Genomic DNA, 25,793 nt, shown 5'->3' with positions numbered 1-25,793 from the left:
CAGGTCAACATAGAAAATGTCATGAAAGATCTTGAAAAAACACTTGACTTGGATTCTTTTGGATAGGTGCAATTTAAGACTTTTCAAAAGCCAACATCAGGGACTAGTGCCTCAATAGTTGATACCTCACAAAGGCACTCACAAGAGACCAACGCACCACTTGCAGAGACATCACAGGGAATATAAAAAGAGAATAGCACTCCAACAACAGAACAATCAACCATGTCAAAGCAGCGTGAAACTTCTCAGAAGTAGGCTCAAACACAGGCCCACCCAACTCAAGTCAACATGGGAGAGCCCCCAATTTTGCAGACTCCTCTGAATGAGGAAAGGAACAAAAAGAGAGATAGGGAAGTAGCTACCCCTACCAGTGGCCCATCAAACCAGCCTGGTGCTAAGAGGCACAGGCTAAATCCCCTTGCAGAGGAGGAATTTTTTTAAGATACTACAGAGAGTCAAAGAAAAGAAGGTGCATACAGCCAACATACTTTCCCAGCAGGTGGGACACCTTCTAGCTCACAGAGACAAGAACTGGAAAGGAAACAAAGTGTTGAAGTGTCATCCTTCAGGCCTCCAAGAAATGAGAATTTAGATATTAAAAATAAATTCAAAGAAATAAAGTCTAACAACGAACCATTAAGGGCCCAAGTCTACGATCATTATTTGAAAATGGCCCCCACAAATCAAACTAGGTTGATGTCATCCTATGACATCAAAGAAGGCAAGATGCAGATGAGCTTCTTCAAGCCCAAAGTACAGCAACCTCAGTCAATAGCATACTACCTCAAAACTGATTTTGAGGTCATGGCCAAGGACATTCACCCCTTAGATCAGATTGAACTACATAAACAAACAGGGGAGATGGTGTATTCCACCTTGACAAGTAAAGCCATGATGGCCCAAAGGTTGGAAAATTCCCTGAATAATACAACTACTCAACTACAGCTAGAAAGAGCCTCCTCACAGGCTAAGGATAATAGAATTAAATCTTTGGAGGAATTGGTTATTGGACTAGGCCATAACCCAAAAGATGTGAAGGCTGCAGAGGTCTTGATAAAGAAGAAAGATGAAGACATAGCTGCCTTAAGAAAGCAGTTAAAGTTGCCTCCATCAAGGCATCCACAAACTACTGAGGTGATTCAAAAGAAATCTGAAGAAGAGCTTATGGACTTGGTCCTCAAGCTTAATGAACAGTTGAAAGAGACTGAACAAGAATTAGAAAAATCATTGGAAAGTAGGCAGAGTGAGTCGACCACTCAGCCTCAAAATGTGATACCAGTGGTCTCAACGGCAGTCCCTTCAACACTTGCCACAGCTCCGGCACCAAAAGTTCCTTTGGTCACAGCAGAAGTAATTACAGGTACAACCACAGGAATAGCACAAGCAGGAAATTTAGGTCTGAGTACAGAGGAATTAATAAAGTCCAAGGAGGAAATGAAACTACAATTTTCTAAACTCTAGAAGGTAAAAGAAAATTTTGTAACTTTAAAACAAAAATATGATGTCACAAAGGTCAATTTTGCTGAAGAAATGAGGAAGAATAAAGGCTTAGCACAGTAGGTGAAAGCTCTAGAGAAGGACATCACCTTTGAAAAGCCCTTAACAGATATTAGGAGGATTCTTTGGACCAACATCACTCAGTCAATAAATGATGTTTGGTCCTCCATACAAATAATTTTTGAACAGATTGACTTGTTGAAAGTAGCCCTTGAAGAAATTCAGAAAACCAAGGAAGAGTTAGGAAGGAAGCCTGAGGAAGCCATCGGGCTAATAAATTTTTTTAACAGTAAAAATAGTTACCAACTAGAAGAGTTGGGTATTGAAGAAAAAATAGCAACCATCTTAGAAATCAAAAAGGTATTAACCAAAAGGTCACTGATGCAGAATTTGGAAAGGAGGTGCCAGAACATGCAAGAAGATATTGATGATTTTATGTAGAAATTTGGTATTTTGCAGAGCAAAGGGCTTCCCAGTCCTTTAGTAATTAATGATAAATTACTTAGGCATGTCGACTATGTCGACAAGTTGGCCCAGTATGCAAACAATCAGTCCAGTTCATCAGCGAGTGCATCTGCACCCAAGGCACTACCAACAGGCAGAGTTCTCTATGACAGTCTAGAGAGCCTTTTCTATGTTGAACATGAGATAAAACATTTGTTTTCAGTTCAGCCTAATTTTTCCAAATATACTGAAACTGATGAAATCTTTAGGAAGCTTCAAAGAACCAGAATACCAAAGGAAAATTGGTGGACAGACATGACAGAAATTTTGTAATTTACTTTGGTAAAATCAAATATTTACCATGGTCAGTTTTGGTAAAAGAAGGTGAATGAGGGTAAAGCAGGTAAAGTGTATCAGAACAGTTTAGAGAGTATCAGTCGAAAGTCAAAAGCAAGCAGCCAGCATAGAATCACAAGTTAGACAGTAAGATGCCCAATCATAGGGCCTGCCTCCAGCTTATTCACAAAAACAGGGACAACAAGGCAGCGACTCGCTTTTATCTTCTATATTCGAGACCAACTGTCTCTACTTTTATGTAACATATAGTTAGGCTTCCTAGATTATACCTCTCTTTGTTAAAAGATATTTTATTGTGAATTTTTGTATAAGTACTCCCTCATTCGGAGTATTGAGGGTGGATTCTCTGACATTTCTGTATACTTATTATTTTGGAAAGAAGTGTTATTGGAACAGCTCTTGTATGGCTAGCTGGAAGCAGTGAATAAAGCAAAGGACTTTCACGGGATTCTCATGCAAACAATGGTCAAATAAGTATTTTATATTTCTTGTTTAGTATTGTTTTCCCTCTGTTTATTAAAAATCATATGTGTTTTCATGAAATCTGAATGATAAATGAAATATTGATATCTCAGAAAGTGCTTTAGTGCAATCTGTTTTAAAAGGTTTATCTTTCTTAATGTTTTCTTCAAAGCTATTATAGACAAGGAATTCTTAGTTGCTCCTTGTTTCTTAGTTTTTCATTATGATCATTTAGTAAGAAATTCTTAACTGCTTTTTATTAGTGATCATCCACTTTCCCTCCCTCAAAACTTGTTGAAGGATCCTTAATTGCCCTTCCTCCCTTTTGAGACCATTTCACCCTTTCGAGTTACCATTTGCCTCTTGTTGTGCTATCTTGACCTTTGAAGCCCTCCTTTTCTAAATCAAACCAATCCAGTTAAGCCATCCTCAGTTGACTCCATAGCCCAATGGCTTGAAATACTCTATTCTACCCATCTGTTCCTGAATTCCACCACCAATCAAAATCAAAACCCCCAAGCTTTCATACCTAGCCTAATACCTTACTAAACAAAGCTAAATCATAAAGAGAGAGCCCTCTCTGAGTACAGATTGGCTAGATTTTGTACTTCAAAGTTGGTTTGTGGTTACCTCGGACCCCTTTCCACTTTTGACAACTTCTAGGAAAATCTGAGTGATAACATCGTCCATCCCAATGATAGATGCTTGATGGTCTGCCTACCTATTATCTAGCGCTACATATATCTTAGGAATACTCTTCCCAACATCTCCCACCATTTGTGCCTCCTGATAAATGTAGATATGTTGTCTACCACCTTGATTTTATGGAAAATCTCTCTTGCGATGATCTTTTCCACAATTCCAACGCTTTATTGGCTTCCATCCTGTATCCTTGTTCTAATCCTCAGATTGATGTCCTTATCCTCTGTCAGATGCATTGAACTTCTTAGATGGCACCACATTCTCTTTATTATTTGTACCTTGATGTCTTACTCACTTCTTGTCCCATTTTCCTTTTTTCCTTGCATTACCTTTCCAGTCTGGCTTAGTCTCATATCTTCTCTTTGATTTCTCATGGCAATGCTTTAGCTTTCAGATGGCCTATTCCAATGATCTAGGCTCATTGAAATCAATCTTGTCTTTGAATGAAATCGGTAACCAGCTAGTGAATCTCTAAATCTTAGCCTTCTCCTCCTTGAGGTAAGGTGCATACCTTAGTAGCTCCAAGAATTGGCTAGTGTACTCCTCATCTGTCATTGATCCCATCTTTAGCTCATAGAATTATTTTTCCCTATCATCAAAGTATCTCTCTGATAGGTACTTCTTCTTCAATATTCGCTTGAACTCATTCCAAGGCAAGTCCTCCTCATGAATACCTCTAACGTTCTTCACATATTCCCACCAAATATTTGCTTTACCTTTAAGACTGAATGTAGCTATTACATCTTTCATGTTCTCTGAATAATCATGCAACCTGAAGAACTTCCTCATACCAAGCAACCATTCCTCTGCATCCTGTGATTTCTTCATATCTCCATCAAATGTAGGTGGCTTTTATTTCTTAAACCCATCTGGAAAATATCCCCTGTCACTCCTCCTGTAAGGATGATAATGATGATCATCATCATGCATCTGTGAACCAGAACTAGAATGGTACCTATGTCTATCACCATTCCTATCCGGAGTATCCAACAATCTGCCATCTCTCATTGTGTCATCTCTATCCAAATTGTGACCACCATGAGACCTACTGCCATATGCTCCATTATTTTTTTCCTCCTGCTCATGGCTGATCCAAAGGGGTCCTTGTCACTACAATTCTGACAAACTCTAAAGTATCATTGCATTTACCTTTGCTTGTTTCTCATGTGCCTGTATGATTATGTCATTGTCTACCTTACGACTCCTTATTTCTTCCTTTAAGCTTCTCAATGTGTCTGCCAAATCAGAAGAATGTACAACACCATGCTTCTCATCTGATCCATAAGGAGAGTCTCGGTAAATGTAGTCTACCATATTCCTAATCATCTTTGATATTCGTCCTACAAGTTATATCATGTCATCTAAACCAAATCATAATAAACCAATGTACCTTAGCATAATTCGGGGAGGATACCTCATCTGTATATCAAAACAAATTAGTGTAATATATGTATAACATAATCATGATAGCATATATAAATATAACACGTAAGCATATAACTGTATAACCATCATTCTAGATAGAGTCTAGTCATCAATGCATGACCATATCAACTACACATACCATGACCTCATGCATGACAACAATCACCACATCATTGCACACTTGACCACATGTGAATACTAACGTGCATAAGCAATGCATAATCAACCATACACTCATTACAATACACTCCATAACAACACCATCAACTTCCCATGGCGACCTTACGGCAACCATAACCCATGCCATACAAATGCAACAAGCACATAGTCTCACCACAAAAGAAATACATATGTAACCGATATGAATGCATGACCAACACATAGCCCATCTAGTCTGAGGGGTAAACCATGCTTTGATACCACTTTTTGGTATCATATATGACTGATCTGAATTTGAAACTACTTGTAAATTCTTTGCAAGGTATTCAATTCAGTAAACATACATGTTTAAAAGATGTACATGTCTTGCAGTTAAAAACAAATGAAATTTTCAGCTATTCATGACCCATTTAAGTATAGTAGAATTATTTCCTTTTACTATTTAACACACTAAAATGAATTTGTTCTGCAAAATAACTCAACCACAGATGCAAAAGAAGTTGATAAAGCAGTTCACCCCTCCTGGGCTACATCTGCTGGGTCCAAGGCTCCCAAATGGGCATGTCCTCATTTTGATTAAAAGCTCAAAATGAATATACAGCTGAATAAAAGCCTCAACAGGCGAAATAGACTGTAAAAATGGATTCAGAACGCTCAAATCAGTCAAGAATGACTATTGGTTCTCCTCCAATGGGTACCTGCAACCCTATACAGCTCCCACAACACTGGGCCCTAGTGGCTCCTAGAACTTCCACGGAGCAAAAACACCTGCAAACGACCTTTGATTGATCTTTACCCTGTGCCAATAGCTTCAAATTCATCTAAATAGTCAAAATCAAAAAAAAATCGTCCAAAAAGGACTTCCCTAGCCAAAGTTATGGCTATTTACTCCCAAGTGCCAGTTTGGCCTAGAATCACTCCAGCTAACTGTAGTTAGAGTCCAGTTAACTCCGCCAATTATGGCAGGATCGCCCAAATTTGGCGGTCCACCAAAACCTCTACCAGTTACGCGTTGCAGTTAGGATGCATGTGAATGTTTTATGGTTGGCGATTCTGTGCATTGAATTCTACGCCAAACTTTCGGGTTAACGGGTTGTTAACTCCCCGTTCATCCCGCATGTGAACACGTTGCACTGGTGACCGTTGGTTATCCATTGGTGGGTAGAGGTTTGGTCTTGGGTTCCTGGCGTGAGGTCGTATTACGTGGGGGCTGGCCCCTTCGGGTCCCGCCTCAATACAATTCAAACTTTTAAAAACCAGTTTTTGCCGCCTCCATATCAAAACCTGCAGCACTGGCCTAACGGTAAGACTGTCCATTAATGCGAGGGAGGTCCCGTGTTCAAAACTTACCAACGCCAAAAGTTTTATATATGCGCCAAATATAGATATGATGACGTCATCCTGGGCCACGTGGTGGCCTCCAGGCCTGCCACGTGGTAGCCTACCATTCGCTGCCCGAAAAGGAATATTTCGAGTATTCTATTTTTTTTTTTTTTGAAAAAAATTGAAAATTTCAATGTTATTGGGCAATTTTTCTTTTTGGCATAACTTCCTCATACGGAGACCGTTTTTCGAACCGTTCATAGCACCGGAATCAAGAGGACGAGCTCTTTCCAGTCATTCAAGTTTGAACCAATTCTGAGCACTTTCATTTTTGAGCATTTTACAACACTTGGGACATGAGCACTTGATCAATGACCCAAAGAGATTGTAGCCCGCCTGGATACCACTCTGTAACATCCTCGTCCCACATCTACCCAATTAAATGGCCAACCAGGGTAAACATGTGATGAGAAGTTACTATGATATTATTTGACTCCCTATGTGTCAATTAAGGAAGTGGAACTGGCATAAACACACCATACAGACCTTCCACATCAGCAACAGAACTCCCAGGATACATCCCAACCACTTAGGTAACCATCCCCTGAGACCAATTGATCTTTTAAACCATTAAAAGCCCAAACGCTCCCTTGATATGGGAATGCATGTGTCCAAGAGGCTCCGGATGCTCTAACTGCATGGGTATGCATACGTCCAGGGAATTTTCTAGCTAGTGTTATGCCTACATCTCCAAGATTTTAGCCACTTTTTTAGGCCCAGATCCCATTTCAATTCCCAGAACTCAATGACACTTTCAGAACAGAAAGATAACAACAGAATAAGAAAAAAAATGCAACTAGTTGAACAAGGGCTTGACTAAACCCCTACTAGCCATGACAAAAATTTCGTCAAACATGTCACAATTATGTAATCTACAGGTTTAAACAATAGATATGAGTATAGGGGTCTTGTACTCATCTGAGAATCGCTAAGAAGCATTGATGCCTCAACACATTAGTCTACATTTCATCCATTAGGGCATAGATACATTGTTCATCCATTTACAAGTAAAAACATGATGAGAGAAATACTTAACCACCACCATAATACATGCTCATAACCAGCATAATAAAAATAGAAATACCAAGGAAAAAACAGCCATATAATCCACATATAGACAAGTACAATATTCATGACATAACAAAGAGAAATGACCTTATATTAATGATGCAAAGGCCAATCAGTTGTGGGACTTCCACGAAGCACCTGATCGTAGACATGGCTTTTCCAAATCTCTCTTCATCCAGTCACCCTTGTGCCATATTCCATGCTTGAATGTGGGATCTCATAAAACAAATCAATCTAAAACCATCCAGGGATTCCAGAGGCCAACCACCTCAACCCATCAAATAGTGATTCCACCTCACGGTTGGACATTACAAAACCATCACTAGATTGGTCTCTACCTAAGCCTTCCAGGGCTCCAGAGAATTTGTTCCAACCAAGGCTTCCAGGTCCAGTAATTCAACCCATAGCTTACTCCAGGCTTCTAGAGCGTTTTTCCAATCAGTGCTTCTAGGACTAGTAACTCAACCCACCAAGGGTTTCCAGAGCGTTTTTCCATCCATGGCTTATAGGACTAGTAACTCAACCCAACCTGTTACAGAGCTTCCAGAGTGTTTGTCCAACCAGGCCTTCCATGAACTAGTAACTTAATCCAAGCTAAAGGAAACATGATAACCAACCAGAAAAACAAAGAAATGAACCCACAAAACCATGCCTATCCAGGAAATGGAAAGGCTAAGCAAATCCATTTTCAATCCATGCAATCTTCCATGTCAATGATAGATCATGACCAATAAACCACATGCATATGCCATGCAAGCCAAAACTAGTGGGGAAAACAAACATGCAATTTGGTATTGCAAGAAAAACCTGATGTAGTTGTTAATCCTGATGTCCTCTTGCACTTTCCTTCTCTTCCTTTTCCTTTTTGCTCCAAAAATCCAAGTATGCCACACTCTCCAAGAGTTCTCCAAGAAAAATCTAAGTTTCCAAGAGTATGAGAGAGAGAGCTCCAAAATTGAACTTAAAAAATTCTGTGAATTGATCCTCATAAGCCTTTTTATTAATGAGGTCTTTATTTTCTTCATTTTCCATTATTTTCCTTAAATTTCCTCCTCACATGCAACATGTGACCTTTCACCTTCCTTTTCTCCTAATTTCCATTATTTCCGTAAATAAATGGGCCAAAATGTCATTTTTCCTTTCCAAATCCTTTGTCATTTCCTTTGCAAATTTCCTCAGCCATTAATCAATAACTAGTGATCCCCATCACTATGCTTTTGCCCAACATTCAGCTTGGAATAATTGTGCCAAAAACCGTGGTTATTATTTTACCTTTATTAACTTTTATTACATGGAATTTTCACCCGGGTTGTTACAGCTTCTCCCATCGATCTCACTGCCTCCCCAGTCAGAATTTGTATATCCAATTAATTGGATATCATTCTTCTTATCATACTTCAATTAGTAGTGGATTGTTCCTTACAAATATTTCAGTATATGCTTGGTTTTCATCCAATGATCATGCTTGGACTCTACCTAGAATTGACTGAGAACATTCATTGCAAAACAAATGTCTAGTCGAGTATTTACCAAATACATCAGCAAGCCAACCAATTATTTATACCTTATTGGATCCACTGGGCTTTATTTGGAATTTCTTAGACTTTTCAAGTTTGTGATCATAAGGATTTTCATAGGCATGTAATCCATCATGTAAAACCTCTTCAGCATATCGATCACATAATTTCCTTGACCTAGATAAATCTCATCAAGTCCTTGTTGAACTTCCAACCCCGAATAATAGTGCATTATCCCTAGATCCTTCATATCGAATTTTGTTGTCAGTTTCTTATTGCACACTTGAATACGACCTTCCAAACCTGTCATGAGAATATCATCCACATATAGAACAATTATTGCAAGCTCACCCTTCACCACCTTGATATAAATATTTGGATTAGCAGAACTATTGGAGAAGCCTAATATTTGTAGGCATGCATCTATCCTTGCCTATCATACCTTTAATGCTCACTTGAAGCCATATAATGCCTTCTTCAATATACAGACATAAGTCTCTTTATCTTTTCCTTCGAATCCCAAGGATTTTTCTATGTAGACTTCTTCATCAATAGTTCCATTCAAGAATGTTGTATTGACATCCATTTAATGGGTGTTCCATCCCATTGATATTGCCAAAAATACCAACGAACATATAGTTATATACCTTCTTGTAGGTGAAAACGTCTCTTCATATTCAATGCCTTCTTGTTGAGATAAGCACCTAGCCACAAATCTTGACTTATATTTATTAATACTTCCATATGTTGCATGTTTAATCTTGTAGATCCACTTAGAAGTTACCACATATTTGTCTTTAGGCCTAGGTACAGTCTCCCAAACTCCATTTCTCATTATAGATTGATATTCTTCATTCATGTCATATTTCCATCCTTTATGCTTGACAACCTATTCAAAGGTGGATGGTTATTCTTCTATTAACTTCGTCAAATAGGTTGCATACCCTGAATATGTTTTGGGCTTCTTACTTTCCCTGAATGTGCCTTTGGCTTCTCCATGTCCTTCTTCATCTAGAAGAGTAGAATTCAATCAATTAGGTATTTTTCTACTTTCAAGGATGATCACAGGTTACCCAGGTTCATTCGGATCTTCATCTTTAATTTGAGTTTTCTTCCTCCCATGTGCATTCTTCCTCAAATATTGGAATTTCTCCATCATCAGATTCCAACGGGAGGTACTTTGATTTCTTAAATGAAATATTTTCATCAAAGATTACATCTCGACTTACTTCAATTCGGTTTCCTTCCTTTTTGTAGATCCTATATGCCTTTGAACTATTACTGTAGGCAAAAAATACTCCCTTCATTCTTGTAGGATCCAACTTATTTCTCTTATCCTTTGGAATGTAAATATAGACAGGGCAGCCAAATATTCAAAGATGATCCACACCTGGTTTCTTCCCAATGAATGCTTCTTTGGGAGTCATGTTGTCTAGTGATCTATGAGGACTTTGATTTTGAATAAATACAATAGTATTTGTTGCTTCACCCCACATAAATTTTGAAAAATTTTGATCATGTAACATGGCTCTTTCACTTTCTTCAATAGATTATTTCTTTCACTTAGCAACTCCATTTTGTTCAGGATTGTATGGGACTATCATCTCCCTCTTAAGCCCAACCTCCTTACAGAAATATATGAGTTCCTTTGAAGTGTATCCTCCTCTATTGTCAGATCTTAAGATCTTTATCCTTCTTTCTGTAAGGTTCTCCACTTTAGCTTTGAATTCTTGATATTTTTTAATACTTCATCCTTGGTCTCCAGCAAATAGACCCAAGTTTTCCTTGAGTGGTCACCAATGGGTGTTGCATAATATAGATGGCCTCGAAGAGAATTTGTAGATATAGGACCACATACATTGGAATGAATAAGATCCAGAATTTACTTTGACCTTGAAGCATTACTTCCAAATGGTCTCTTTATATTTTTACCTAATGCACATCCCTTGCATACTCCTTCATGATCCTCCTTGAGTTAAGGGATGTCATTCACCATTGAATTTAGATTTGGTAATATTTTTTAGTGAAGGTGACCAAACCTTCTATTCCAAAGTTCACATGGACTTACTTCAATGTGAACCAAAGCATGAGAGAGAGGAGTCAAAAATATGTAGAGTCTTCATTCACGAATCCCATTCATCTTTTCATTTTTGATGCTAGATTTTTTATCCCCTAATACAACCTTTCCATATATAAAAGCACTCTATCTCCTCTATCTTCTACACATGAAATAGAAGTAGATACTTTTGCAAACCTGGAACAAATAGGATGTTGTTGAGATGAATATTTCCTCCATTCTCTAGTTCCAATGAGGTTGATTCAATTCCTATTACCGGATGGCTCTTCTTGTCACTAATTTCAATGAAGTATGAGGATTTTCCCCTTCATAAGGTATATAGTTGTTTGTACTCACCTTTCATATGTCTTGATGCTCCACTATCGATGACCCAAATATTCTCATATTCAAATGTGCCAATAAGTGTTGAGAATAGTCCTTCGTCCTTTATAAAAGTCTTGTTCATTTTATTCTTGATGGGTAATAGGATATTCCATAATGTCTTGATACCTTTTTTTAGATGACTTGCTACCATAGAATATTTCTTAAAAGACTTCTTCAAGGATATTGTTATGCATAATTTATGATCGTGGACAAAGGTGAATTCCCTAGACTTAGTGGACTAGTCTAGAATAATAGAAGGCAAAGAACATAACGTTTTCCTTAGATATTGAGTATGGGAATGAATCCTACTGAGAATTTTTAGAAAGCTTCTCTTTCCTCCCGCTTTTAAGCTCTAAAGGTATCTCCAAGTGCTATAATTAAAACCTACACACACGACAGCAAAGCATCCACAATATATATGTAGCCTAATATAACATCTCTATTCAATGAATTAGAAAAGAATTGGAATACATGAGTGTAAACATAACACAACACATATATTAAAACAAAATACTTTTTGTATTAATGGAAATAGGAGAGAGTTTACAACCATAAATAGTAGTTGATTTTGTAGATGACTCCCCAAGTTGACTTGTCCTTCCTTGTCACATAGTACACCTCAAGATAAACCCTAATGCATGAATATGATGACTCCTTTATGTTCAAAGTAGCAGCATGAGGGAAATTTAGTCTCCAGAAGCCAACCCTGATGCTATGGATGGCAGTAAATTTATATGAGACATGTGGTAGTTTAGGATTTACCATCTTAGACTTGAGATCCTCTTAAGAGGGGAAGATGAGCTCAAGTGATATAGGATCACATAGAATTCGAGCTCTTATCCATGGTAAATAGTTAAAACAACCTTGGAAGTGTTAGCCTCACTGTCACATTAAAAACAATAGTAAGTCCAAAAATATTAAATTAATTAAATCATGAAAGTTGAATTTAATTCCTAACTTTATAGATTAGGTTTGTTCCTCATAGATAGGAGTCAGTTTAGAGATATTCTCTCCAACTAGTTAAGCTCCTAGATTAGTGTGTGGTTGAGATATTTTCTCAACCAAATTGTCCAAGATAGACACACTATCTTGAGATAAATTTCCTCATGTATTTATATGTATATCATAAACATTATTTGAATAATATAGAAAGAGGAATATATTGAAGCTCTTAGGCCTTTTCTACCATGGTGTTTATTTCAATTTCCTTCATGTGGTATCAAAGTGTTATAGTTCTTAGGGGTGTGTTGACATTTGAGCCTGCACGAACAAACCTATAGTATGGATTGGATATGTGGTGCAGTGTGGATCAACGTTTGTTTGGAGTGTTAATAAATCCAAGCTGGAAAGTCATTTTTAATGGAGTTTGGAAACTGGGAGCGAGTCTTGGGATCAAATGGCATGGACCAGCATGTGAAATAAACTTTTCATTGCATTTGTGGTTAATAAGAAATAGATTGTGAGAGTTTTTATTAGCATCAGAGTTTGAAGTAGAATCCTTGGAACAAGCGCAGCCTTACAATCAAGAAATCATTTATCTCACGCAGTGCCTCAAACAGGCGGAGTGCCTTCTGTGTGAGGCAAATGATAAGCTCCAATATTGTCACTGAATGTGTGTATATGTGTGATATGGTGTAAACAAAGTGGATTCATTAATGGTTGACCCTAGGAATCAATCTGGTGGCATCCACAATTGTAGAAAGGTACTAGAAAATGACGTAATTTTATGTGGTCGATCGGTGGCCTACAAATCAATAGGCTTGCGAATTCATAGGCATTAATTGTCTGAATCCCCACCCGTTGATCATAGTTGACAGACTTGTATTGTGATTTAGCATAGCGAAGTAGCCTGTAATTCGTATACCGTTTAGGTTGTGATTCAGTCGTAGATAGATTGACGTCTTACTGTACTTATGTTTTATTTTCGTACGTTGTTTATCATCTCAGCAATCTAAAGATCATTAACCGATGTTGTTGAGATCATGGTCTTTACAAGCCTTCCCAAATTGAATTATTTGTGAAGGGGTGAACACGAGTCACTAGAGATAATACCTAGTGAGTGATTTCCTACTGTGTCGATATTTGCAGTGCTGCTATGTATTTTCCACTATCTTCATAAATTCAATTCACAGGAATAGAAGCTGCAAATCTATTTTGGAGTGTACCTGATTTTAGAGGAGAGGAAGCTATGTAGGGTTCATTCCATATAAAAAGAAATCCCTTTCTCTGTGCAACGACAATGAGAAAACGCATAGAATTATAATTGATGAATGTAGTGTTAGAAATCAGCGTTTCAGCACCAAGAAGTTGGGCTCCACGCTGCCAGTCCCACACTTGCAAACCATTCGCTCATCAAGAACCTCTACGACCAGCACTTCCAGGTTAAGATCCCGAAAAGCGTCTATGTAGACTCATTTCTCGTTGGCATGTGGTAAAAAGCATCAACGCAGAGAAGTGAACGTGTTAAAAAAAATTGGTGTTGTACGTATGTAATTCCTTCCCTTCCTTTGAAGGTGTGCTTTTGAATTGTTCTTTGACCTTTCAAGAAAGAGATTAGTTCACTTTTAAAGTGACTCCATTCACTTTTTAATTCACCTTTTCAAGAATTTATGAAATTCTTTTAAATGGGAGTTTAAAAGAAATTATAAAAAATTACTAAAGTGTTTTGGAATAATGAGGTGTGTTCCAAAAATATTTTAAGATTGGTAATAAAGTGAATTTTTTTAATATGTGGAGTGATAAGGTAAACTTATTTTTATAATATTTGGAGTTATAAGTGAATTTTAAAGGAAGGTAATTGTTTTAGTGTTTTGAGAGAATGAAGTTTGATTTCAAAAGTCATTTAAGTAAATTTGTTGTTTGAAAAGGGTCTAAACAAGAAAAATATTGTAATTGAAAATTTTCTCTTGGGTTAAGAGTTGCTTGTAACTTGTATAATAAAAATTTGGTTTTTGTGTTGTTGAAGTGTCCTAGATCCGCCGGAAATGGAATAAGGGGATCTTAGGTACACCTTGTATAGTGATTGATTGTGCATGTTTTGTGTCTATTTTTGACATTATCTTTGTAATATGGTACACAAGGAGTACATAAAAAATTAAGGAAATGCATGCACATAATAAATTCTCTTCAAGTTCATGTAATCAAGCATAAATCAGCAAAGTACAAGAAATCAAGAAGCTGCAACACATAATCAAACATATCAAGTTGTCAACATCAGCATTCAAAAAAATACAATTATACATCAACATGCAATTCAACATCGTTCACTTAAGGCAATAAAGTTAATGAAGTTGTCATCTACATCAACAAACAACTGCATCAACTTTTGGACAATGCACTTGCAAAACTTTTAAGAGTCAACTCAAAACAAAATTGTAACTTGCAAATCATAATTTGTAAGTTAACTTGTAATCAAATTAATTTTAGTTGTAAGAGTGCATTCTCGGTTGAAACCAACACCCAAGCTTTGAATTGTTAAGGAGTCAATTAAGTCAAGTGAGTCCATTGTTTTCAACTGAGTCATCAAATTCATTTGAACTTGTCATTAAATCATTGTAATCCTTCTCTTGGGTACACTTTTAGATAGTATTTGACACCCTTCTTTTGTAAATTCAAGCAATGATCAAGCAAACAAATTCAAGCTAGAGATCAAGAAAGTTCAAAAACAAGCAATCATGATCTAGCGAGCGTGAAAGCAAGCAAGTGTTAGTTCAAACAATCAATTGTTAACACAAGTTCAAGCAAGCACAAAGTGAAAGTGAACAAGTTCAAGACAACAAGCGAGTGTGACAATCAAATGAAAATCAAGCAAGCATCAAGCGAGCAAGTTCAAAAAATCAAGCAAGTTCAAAACTAAAAGCAAGTTGGAGCATGATAATCAAGCAAGTTAGTACAAGTGAGTGTGTCAAAGATCAACATGGGTAAAGGAGGAAAATGTCTTCAAAGTGCAGAGCTGGAAATTAAAGAGTTGAAAGAGTGCAATCATGAGTTACATAATACAGTTGAATTACTAGAATGGAAGTTAAAGAAAAATCAAAACTTAATCAATCAAATGACCACCACATTAGAAGAAGAAAAATATTTTCAAATTGAGCTAGAAATAAAACAAAAACTCATCAATGCACTCCAAATTAAGTTAAGTGAAAAGCAAGATTTACTAGATGCACAATTTATAGAGAAGTTAGATGCAAGTTGTAACACTGAAGACCTTATCCAGCAAGTTGGTGAAAGTTGTGATACATATGATCTAATTCACCAGATTGATGCAAGTTCTATCACAAATGATCTAATCCACCAAGTTGATGTTAGTTGCGACACGAGTGATCTTATCTAGCCAGTTGTACTACTTAATGATGCAACAAGTAGTACCAAATATCAAATTGATTAGTTTGATGCAGCATGTCAAACCAATGAATTGTTAATGATTGATGCTCAGTGTGATACAGAAGATTTAATAAATCAAGGACAAAATGTTAGCAGCAGCAGAAAGTATGAAGAACAACAACAGGATAGTCTTTCCAAGAAAGTGATCATACCTTTGGAAGAAATATCCTTCAACAAATATTGACATGGCCTAGGATACAACCAAGAAAACACTTTGTTTGTTCCAGATTTCTCAAAACCAGTTCATTTTGTAAGTGTCGGTTTTCTAGACAGTGATTAGAATATGGTTAAGTGTAACCATTGTAAGAGAAATGGCCATATGGAGACTAAATTCTTTGACCTCCATTCTTGTCACCATTTTGGAAAGAAAAATCATTCATCTGAAAGATGTTACAAGTGAAATGAACCACCTAGAGTAAAGATCAATTATGCATGGAATAATCCTTGGAAGTGGTCATCTACATTCAAACAATTTTCTATGTGTTACCGAAGGATTTAGTCTCACATGAAGACAACCATTGCAACCAACAGTCAAATGAATATGGCACTCTCATGCACTTGAAAGCGGGAGTACAACAATGAAACTCTCCTACACCTGAAGGGCGGGGAGTTAAAAAATCAAGTGCAAATGATTGTCTCTCCTTTCAACTGACAAAGGCTCGAAATGATAATGGAATTGAAGGTGGTTGTTAGACTAAAATTCTCGATAACATTAGCAAAAGTAGTAAGTGGGCATCAACAAATTCGCCAGTACGCAGTCAACAACAAAAGTTGCAGTGAGTAGTTTTCGACAGCAGCAGTGAGCAATTTTCTATAATAGAAGTGAGTAGTTTCGACAGAAGCAACATCAATAACTCATCCAGTGAACGATCATCATCAGCAGCCAATGGGTTTTCATCAACATCAAAGCAGCTAGTGGGTGGTCAACATCAAAGTATCCAGTGGGCGTTCTCAACATTTTGTCAATGGACAAAGGATGTTGATTAAAGGACAGATGGATCCTTTTGCAGCTTGGAACCTGATTGAGTCATCAAGCAACTTTCAAAGATGAATCATACTTGTAGTTGATTCATGTTTTCTTCAGATTGGAATTTTTTCAGCATCCAAGTTTGGTGGTTTTTAAGTTTCATTAAGGATCAACAGTTTTAGCATGAGAACTTGGAATATGGTTCCTGGTTCTTATTTTAGACTTATGACTAGGGGAAATGTTATCCTCACTCTCACATTAAAAACAATAATAAGTCCAAAAATATTAAATTAATTAAATCATGAAAGTTGGATTTAATTCCTAACTTGCTAGATTGGGTTTGTTCCATAGATAGGAGTTAGTTTAGGTCTAGTTGGTTGAGAGATCTCTTCAACTAGTTAGGATCCTATATTAGTGTGTCATTGAGATATTTTCTCAACCAAATTGTCCAAGATAGATGCACTATCTTGAGACAAATTTCCTCATGTATTTATACGTGTATCATAAACATTATTTGAATAATATGGAGAGAGGAATACAGTGAGGCTCTCAGGCCTTTTCAGCCATGTTTGGTTTGTTAATGTCTCTGATATAATTTTCTGTGTTTATTTCAATTTCCTTCAGGAAGCTTTTAGAAGAGGAAACTTCAGAATTATTTTAAATTTTCCTAAATTTCTAAAATCAAAACACCTACAGAAGGGAGCAACAGGTGTTGTCCAACGCAGGAGAAAAAGGATGCAAACAGTGTTGAATGTAGGTGGCTATGGAGGCAACGTGCATTGGAGTTAAAAACATTATTTTTGAGAAATTGGTCCTAGAAACTCAGATTTTTTGGAGAGGTCATGCTTAGGGATTTGTGAAGGGATGATGACAACATGTTCACAAATATTGATTGATCTGGTTTTCAGGCCTATTGACCAAATGCGACGAAATGACCTATAACAGATATATTGATCTTCATCATGGCCTTATCCAACCTTAGCTCTAATACCATGTTGAGAAATCTAGAGGGCTATAGTTAGTATGATTTCTCTTGAACTTGATAACTTCTTATGATGCCTTTTTACTTTTTCTTACTTATTATATTCTTCTATCATTATTATGTTATTCTTATCATAAAACAACTACCAAAAAAAAGAATATCAACAGTGCACAAGAACATAAGATATAGGTTGCAATACAGGTCTAAAACCTCTCCATTTGAGAGATCTTCTCTTCTTATAGATTCCTTAATTGACGAATTCCAAGACCTCTAGATCAAGACCAATACCCTTCCAAGACCAAGTCCGACCTTCTTGATGATGTGCTTCCTTTGTCTAAGTCAAACTTAGTCAAATATCTTCCAGCATCACAAATTTAACCCCCACCTACAGAATTCTCCACTGCAAGTCTAAAATTTCTAGCCCCTGCAATAACTATTTCCTCCACATGTGTGAGAAAATTTAGGGCTTCCAAGGCTTCCCTTGACCTTCACTTGATTTTCTCCTTCTTCTAGGGCTTGAGGATGACCTAATGGACCTTCCTTCGACCTTCTTTTTGCAATTTCTCTAAGATTGATCTTGCAGCAGCAAAACCCTAGCCTCATTTCCTTCACACATGTGAAAAGAGAGAGAAATAACCCAAACACTTGTCTTCGTTCTTCTTCCTTCTTCATTTTCCTTCTTCTTCTTCTCCTTTGTGTAAATGATGAAAGGATGAATGGTTTCCATAGCAAGTCTTGTTTCCTCTTATATATAGGTTTCCAAGGTGGATGAAATGCCCTAGTTTAGGTCAACTTCTTAGCTTCCAGGCCGAATTAGTCTTGGAGGTTATCTTGACACTTTAAAATACAAAAATAACTATTTTTACTAGTTATAATGTGCCCAATGGGGTCTTCCTCATATTACAATGACTCTTTTGATTTCTTGACCCTAGGACAAACCTTAGAAGTACTCAATGTGTGCTTGACCTCTAAAATAAAATACCTTGAGTATGAAACCCATGCTACAAAAATAAAAATAATAATAATTTTTCTTTCATTTTACAATATAGACGAATCAAAACTACATTTCATATTTATGAAGACTGAACATAGTTACATATTTTTCAACGATGTCTTTATTGGACATAAGATTTTGAATATATTTTATTTTGTGCACCCCACTTTTTTTGCACAGAGAAACTTCCTTAGTGCTAGGATTATGTTCAATAGCTGAACATATATCTTCAACTGTGACTCTATCATCTTCAGATATGTGACAGCCTTTCTCTTCATTGCTTCATGTCCTTGATGATTTCTTTCACTGCCATCACATTTCTTAGGATCAACTAATAATTGGAGTTCCCATGCTCCAATCTGATTTGTTCTTCTTGTGAGGTTCATGTTAGATTCTTCAATTTTTTGAAAGTATTCTGCAAGTTCTGCGAACAGTTTTTATTCCTACAATTGACCCAGAAGCGTTTTACAAATAACCCTTTAGGATGATAGAAAAGCCATCTCTGGATACCCCAATAATGTTCCTTTTTATTTATTTAGCTAAAAATTCCCAAAAAAAATTATAGCATAATTTTTTCCATAAATATTAATAAAATGCAACATATAACCATATAAATTGCAAGAAACAACTACTGTAGAAACCTCGATAATGCTATCAAGAATTAATAAAGGGAAATTACATTAATATTTTTAGGATAAACATATAAGATATTATCAAGCCCTAAATTCTTTGTCTCTTGCAATTCAACCCCTTTGCAAGTTGGCAATCTAACCTCCCATATTGATCAACTCAGCCTTCCCGAGTCTGGAAATTCGGTCTCCTTGAATAATCAATTCGACCTCTTATGAAAAAGAAAACAATCATCCAAGGTGGCTTTACAACCACCGAAGCTGAATGCTAGCTGCTAGAGCTCCAATATCAATTCATCAAATATCCAAAGATACCCCAAATGGACTCTCATCTTCCTTTTTATAATTTTCCTGGCATACTAATGCCATGGGTCATTGAAATACCATGTTCAATACCATGGGTCATAAAAATATCATGAATTTTCATTTTGTAACCCTTTTTAATTTAATTATTGATTTCACTCATTTTTTATGTTGCTTTTCTCTCTAAGTGAAACTGAACAATTAAATTGATCTTCTTGGAAAGGGACATTACACAGAATTGTGTTGATCATCCATCTTACTAATTAAATTTATCCTTCTTCCTTTTTCCTATATACCTTAGGGCTAGGGTTTTATGTGAAAATCACTCAAAATAAAATTTATGTGGATGATTTTATGGTTCTTAAAGTAGAATTTGCATGTAATAAATATAAAGAGAAAAATATAGCATTGTCTCATATTAAACCCTCTTCTTTAGGGTTGATGTCATCCTTAGTTTGTCATTTAAGCATGTTTCTAGCCATAGAACTCCATTAAGAACCCCTAAACCTTAGTGTCTATTTGAATGCCTTACCTCCTTTATTGATTATATAAGAAAAGGCCTTTATATGATATTTTTCACCTTATTGTTGGAAATTTGCAAAACTCTTCCTTATAATAGCCCTATGTTTGGTCTAGAAGAGAAATTGAACTTTAGCATAGAATACTTAGGACTTCTAGGCCCCGTTGGTACTATATCCCATCCAATAGATCTCATTTGATTCACCTTGATCTATCATCACTAAGTATCCTTTAAATGAGTTTATGGAAGCCCCCATTATGATAAAATACCACTAAATAGCATGTGAAAAGTTGCTTACGTGACAATGGAAACCCTTTCTCTTGTTATTGTAAGGTTTGGTTCTGCCTAGTGGGGCTTTGCACTAGGCTTACTAGATTTTGTGATAACATTTATCGCACCATTGTTGAGGATTTCTGTCCACATCCTCGAAATTTGAAGTCTATGATTCAATATTTATTGATGAGAACATCCCAAAGCCTAAGTTAGAATTTCTCATATGGTGACTCCATTGAAAGAATGAATCATTATTTCTTCATTGAGCTTTAAATATTTCATGCTCGTAAGCTGAGGAAAGCATTATTTTTATGTCATTTAATTTCACTTTGATGACTTTGCAGTTGATTGTTATGCAAAATTCAAGGCAGTGGCTCCTTGGGATTTTCATGAAATGTACCCTTCTTTGGATGCTAAGGACATGCTTGGATATCTTAATCATTATGGTACAAGTTGCACAGCTAATGTTTCAAAGTTTAATAATGAACCATCTTGATTCATTGACCATGTGGTAAAATTCCTCAAGTATTATCTAGAGATCAAGATGGTTCATGAGGTTTTTCATCAATTCTCTTGGGAAAGGATAAAATCGAATGGGTTAAATATTCTTGTGAACCAAAAAGAATCTCTTCTATTAAGGTATTGATTTAAAAGTGTCTTGAGTATTAGGGGCCAACGTTTCAAAGCTATGAAGATAACTTTCAATATTTGGTCATGGTCATTCAAAAGGAATGTCGTTTTGAATATTTTGAAGATGTAGAGGAAGAGATTAATGAAGAGTATCACGATCCATGTAAAGATCCTAGTAGTGATGAAGAAGATCATATTAAAAAAGATCCCTGTGCACCATATGTTGATTAGGAAGATATGATTATTGATTTGTTTTCACTTCCCTCTAACATTGTTCCTCATCCATATTCAAATACCATCGACTATGAATCTGATGAACCAACTTTAGTTTCCCCTTTTGAATCTAATTTTCGTAACAAGTAGTTTGTTTGTCGAGACGTTGTCCCTCAATTGTCTCACCCCTAATGCTTAAAATTGATCATTAATTACTCTATATTCAAGCTGCAAGAGAGGATCCAATGGAATGGGAAAAAAAATCTTCCCTTTTTCATCCTCATTTTGTTCAAGCAAGGATGAGACATGGTTGATTTCTTTTCCCAACTCCCACCCTTATTATTTTAGTTTTTTTTTTTTTTTAGCATTATGAGATAACGGTTAGTGATAGTAATATTTCCTTGTTCTACCTCATGATCAAGCATAGGTGTAAAAGGTTTGATATTGATATGATAATATTGTGACTTCATTGGTTGTATTACTATGCTTATTTCATACATAATAATGGTAGAATAGTTTAGGATAAGACTATATGAATTTCATTTCTTATTTGAGAATCCTTCTCTTGATATTGATCATCCTAATGTGCTTGCAAAGTAGTCAAATATCCTATATCGCAAGGGTGACGATCAACATCCTCCTCAATTGTTATCTAGAAGTTGTTGTAAGTGTACCATAGAAAATTTTAGGGGCGAATTTTAGCCCATGGGTGAAATTTAAGGGGTTTCATATTTTAGAGGGGAAAATTTTTTAAATTACACACCTTTTCAATAGTTATCCCAAAAGATATTTAAAAAATAAATGATTATTATATTTCAGCCAATTAAAAATAGGGTGAATAAACGTTCCAAACCCTGGTTCGCCTGGTTTGGCAGTAGAATTTTCTTGGCATCGCCCCCGATTTTTGGTTTGGTCGTAGAATTTTCTTGAAATTTCCCCGATTTTAATTAATGGAACTAGTTAGGGGCTATTTTTCCCTCTCCGTTCCATGGAAAAACAAAACTAGATTGAATTCTCCATGGATTTCAAGGCCCAGGGGTTGGCAATTTGATTCGTTGAATTCACATTACATTAGACCAGCATCCAAGGTCCTGTATAGCCTTTGGCCCTCATTGGCTCTAGGTTCGGTGGACTCTTGCCGAATGAGATATATAAACTAGAGGAGTTGGTAAAAAATTAGACCTCTCAGCCAACTATTTCTATGGGGACATTCCTACTGGATTCGGACAGTTGCCTAAGCTTGAGGTATTGTTATTGCACTCTAACCTGTTGAATGGTATTGTTCCCTCCTTCCTTGGAAATCTCTCTTCGTTGAAAAACTTAACACTAGACTACAACCCTTTGGCTCAAGGGTTAATCCCACATGAACTCAGGAACTTGTCAACAATGCAGTACTTGTGGATGATAAATTGTAGTTTAGTAGGAGAAATTCTGGAGTCACTAGGGAATATAAGAGATATGGTACACTTGGACCTCTCATATAATTGTTTGTCTCGAAGGATCCCCAACATGTTGATGACCTTTTCAAATATGATAGATTTATTTTTATATAAGAACAATTTATACGGATCAATTCCAGACAATATCAATAATCTTAAGAGTCTTGTGAATTTGGATCTGTCAATGAATGAGCTAAATGGAAGCATCCCCAATGGGATTGGGGATTTGACAAACTTAGAGACACTACAGTTATACAACAAAAAATTCTCTAGGTCTATAACCTCTGGTCTTGATACCCTTACTAATTTAGTCCATCTCAAGCTTTTTACCAACAAGATCACAAGACTAGTGTCCCCAAGAATTGGGATGGGTTCTAAACTTGTTGAGTTTGATGTATCAATGAATGAGGTTCTCGGTCCTCTTCCACAAAATCTCTGTAAAGGTGGAGTATTGATAGTTTTTATTGTTTTTAAGAATAAATTTAATGGCATCCTGTCTGAATTTATAGGGGATTGTCCCATTCTAACCAGTGTGCAAGTGAAGTATAACCATTTAAGTGGTGAGGTTCCTCTAGGGTTATGGATTTCTCCTCTCCTTGGAGAATTCAGATTGACAAACAATGCTTTCCATGGCCAAATTCCTGCTCAAATCACTAAAGCAACCAGTCTGTGGGCGTTGGAGATATCAAACAATCAATTCAATGGAATTATTCCCTCTGGCATTGGACAACTGTGGAATCTCAAGAGTTTTATGGCAAGTCACAACAATATATCAGGGACTATTCCAGTGGAACTCACTAGATTATCCTCACTATCAAGGCTTTTTCTTGATCACAATATGTTGTATGGGGAGCTTCTTGAGACAATAATAACATGGAAAGGTCTATCACAGCTTAACCTTGGTAACAACTGCATCATAGGATCAATTCCTGGATCGCTTGGTTGTTGTCTGTTCTTAATAGCCTTGACCTCTAAAACAACTTGATTTCAGGGAATATACCTCTTGAGTTAGACAATCTGAAGTTGAGTTTTTTGAATGTGTCTGACAACCTTTTGTCTGGCTTTGTTCCTCTTGGTTACAATAATTGGCCTATGACAAAGGTTTTCTTGAAAATCTATGCCTTTATGGAGGTGGGCCATTAATGTTACCTTCATGTTTCCAGCAGAAAGGCAGATCTAAAAGTCATCTATATAGGGTATTGATTTCAATTATTGTTGTGATAGTATTACTCTGCTTTATTGGTATAGGTTTCTTGTATATGACATACAATAATTTTTCTTGGATTAAATCAAGTACATAGTCATGGAACCTCACAAACTTTCATAGGGTAGAATTTGATGAGTTAGATATTCTAAAGAGATTGAAAAAAGATAATGTTATTAGAAGTGGAGGTGTGGGAAAATTGTACAAGGAAACACTGAGAAATGATGATATTTTGGTTGTGAAAGCGATCTGGAACAACATAAAATTGTAGTCTTCCCAAGGCAAGGGATTTCAAGCAGAGGTGGAGACACTAGGGAAGATTAGGCATGCCAACATTGTCAAGTTGCTTTGCTGCATATCTAGTTCAGATTCTAATCTGTTAGTGTATGAATACATGCCAAATGGTAGCCTGTATGAATGGCTTCATAGTTCTCAAGGGGAAATGTTGGATTGGCCTGCTCGTTATAAGATTTATTTTGGTGCTGCTAAGGGAATTTCCTACCTACATCATGGTTGTTCCCCTCCAATAATACATAGGGATGTTAAATCGTATAATATATTGTTGGTTTCTTAATTGGAGGCCCATATTGCTTATTTTGGTTTAGCTATAATTGTATAGAAGTTGGGCCAGAAGAATGTAGTATCAGGTGTTGTGGGAACATATGGATATGTTTCCCCGGGTAAGAATTTACAATTGAATTGTTAATTCCTGTGAATATATGTGTGTATATATATGCCTCAGTCAACAGAAAATAAACAATTTTATATGAATTGATTTAATTGATGGACATGTGTGCATAGTATGCTTACACCCACAAAGTGAATGAGAAAGGTGACATATAAAAACTTGGTGTGGTCTTGCTAGAGCTCATGATTGGCAAGAAGCCGAATGATGTATAATTTAGAGATTACTCATCCATTGTTACGTGGGTTCAAAATCAGATTCACATCGATATCAATAACGTCATGGATGCACAAGTAGCAAACTCATATACAGAAGAAATGATGTTGGTGTTAAGGGTGGCTCTGTTATGCACTAGCACTCTTCCCATCAACATGCCTTCCATGAGGGAAGTTGTGAAAATGCTGCTTTTCTGTAGCACAGATGAACGAATTAGGAATTAAGCAGGAACCACTTTGTCTCCCCATCTCAAGAGGAATCACAGTGCTTTTATATATGCTTCCCCTTCTGTATGCACTAGCACATGTCCATTTAATGACAATAAATGTGGCAGAGACTTGTGACCTTTATCTTAATTTATAGCCGATATTAAATCATTGTTCAGTGATTCCTTTTACATTGTTGAACTATAGGAGAATTTGATTCAAAAAGAAGTACTAGATCTCTATCTTATATTTGCTTTATTAGTTTGTTCGAAACAGGAGATACATTTATCCCAATGGAAACATTCACCAATCCCTTGCGTAGAAGCAATTGTTATCCCCAAATCACCAAGAAAAAGGTTATAGACAATAATAGACCTATTGGTTCTTCATAAAAGACATCATGAGATCCACAAGCCATATTTGGTAACAATTCATAACACATCTAGAATCTCACTTTCTCGATAGCAACACATATATGAGTTATTGTTCTGTATCATAGCCTTCAAAAAAAGAATCAAGTTTGAGTTTCACATTCCCTTTAGTGTATATAATAGGGCATTTTTACAGCCCAACTGTGAAACATCTTATGCAGGGTAGCCTGTTTTGAGATTGTTCTATCAAAGAGATGATGACAAAGGAATAGATGTAAAACAATGTGGTATATATATCCTTGATCTCATCATCATGGATGAATT

The 25,793-nt window shown here is 36.4% G+C and overlaps 1 pseudogene; it reads left to right on the top strand.

Annotated features, from left to right (window-relative positions):
• Positions 1–1,164: 1,164 nt before the first annotated feature.
• LOC149168649 (uncharacterized) lies at positions 1,165–25,236 on the top strand (annotated as a pseudogene).
• The last annotated feature ends 557 nt before the right edge of the window (positions 25,237–25,793 follow it).

This window comes from Pinus tabuliformis, chromosome 4_2, assembly GCF_031772625.1.
Source record: "Pinus tabuliformis cultivar Carrire ecotype Pingquan chromosome 4_2, CPIR1, whole genome shotgun sequence".
NCBI classification, from domain to species: domain Eukaryota; kingdom Viridiplantae; phylum Streptophyta; class Pinopsida; order Pinales; family Pinaceae; genus Pinus; species Pinus tabuliformis.
Note: the sequence above shows the minus strand (reverse complement) of the source record. Positions and strands in the feature narration are given on the sequence as shown.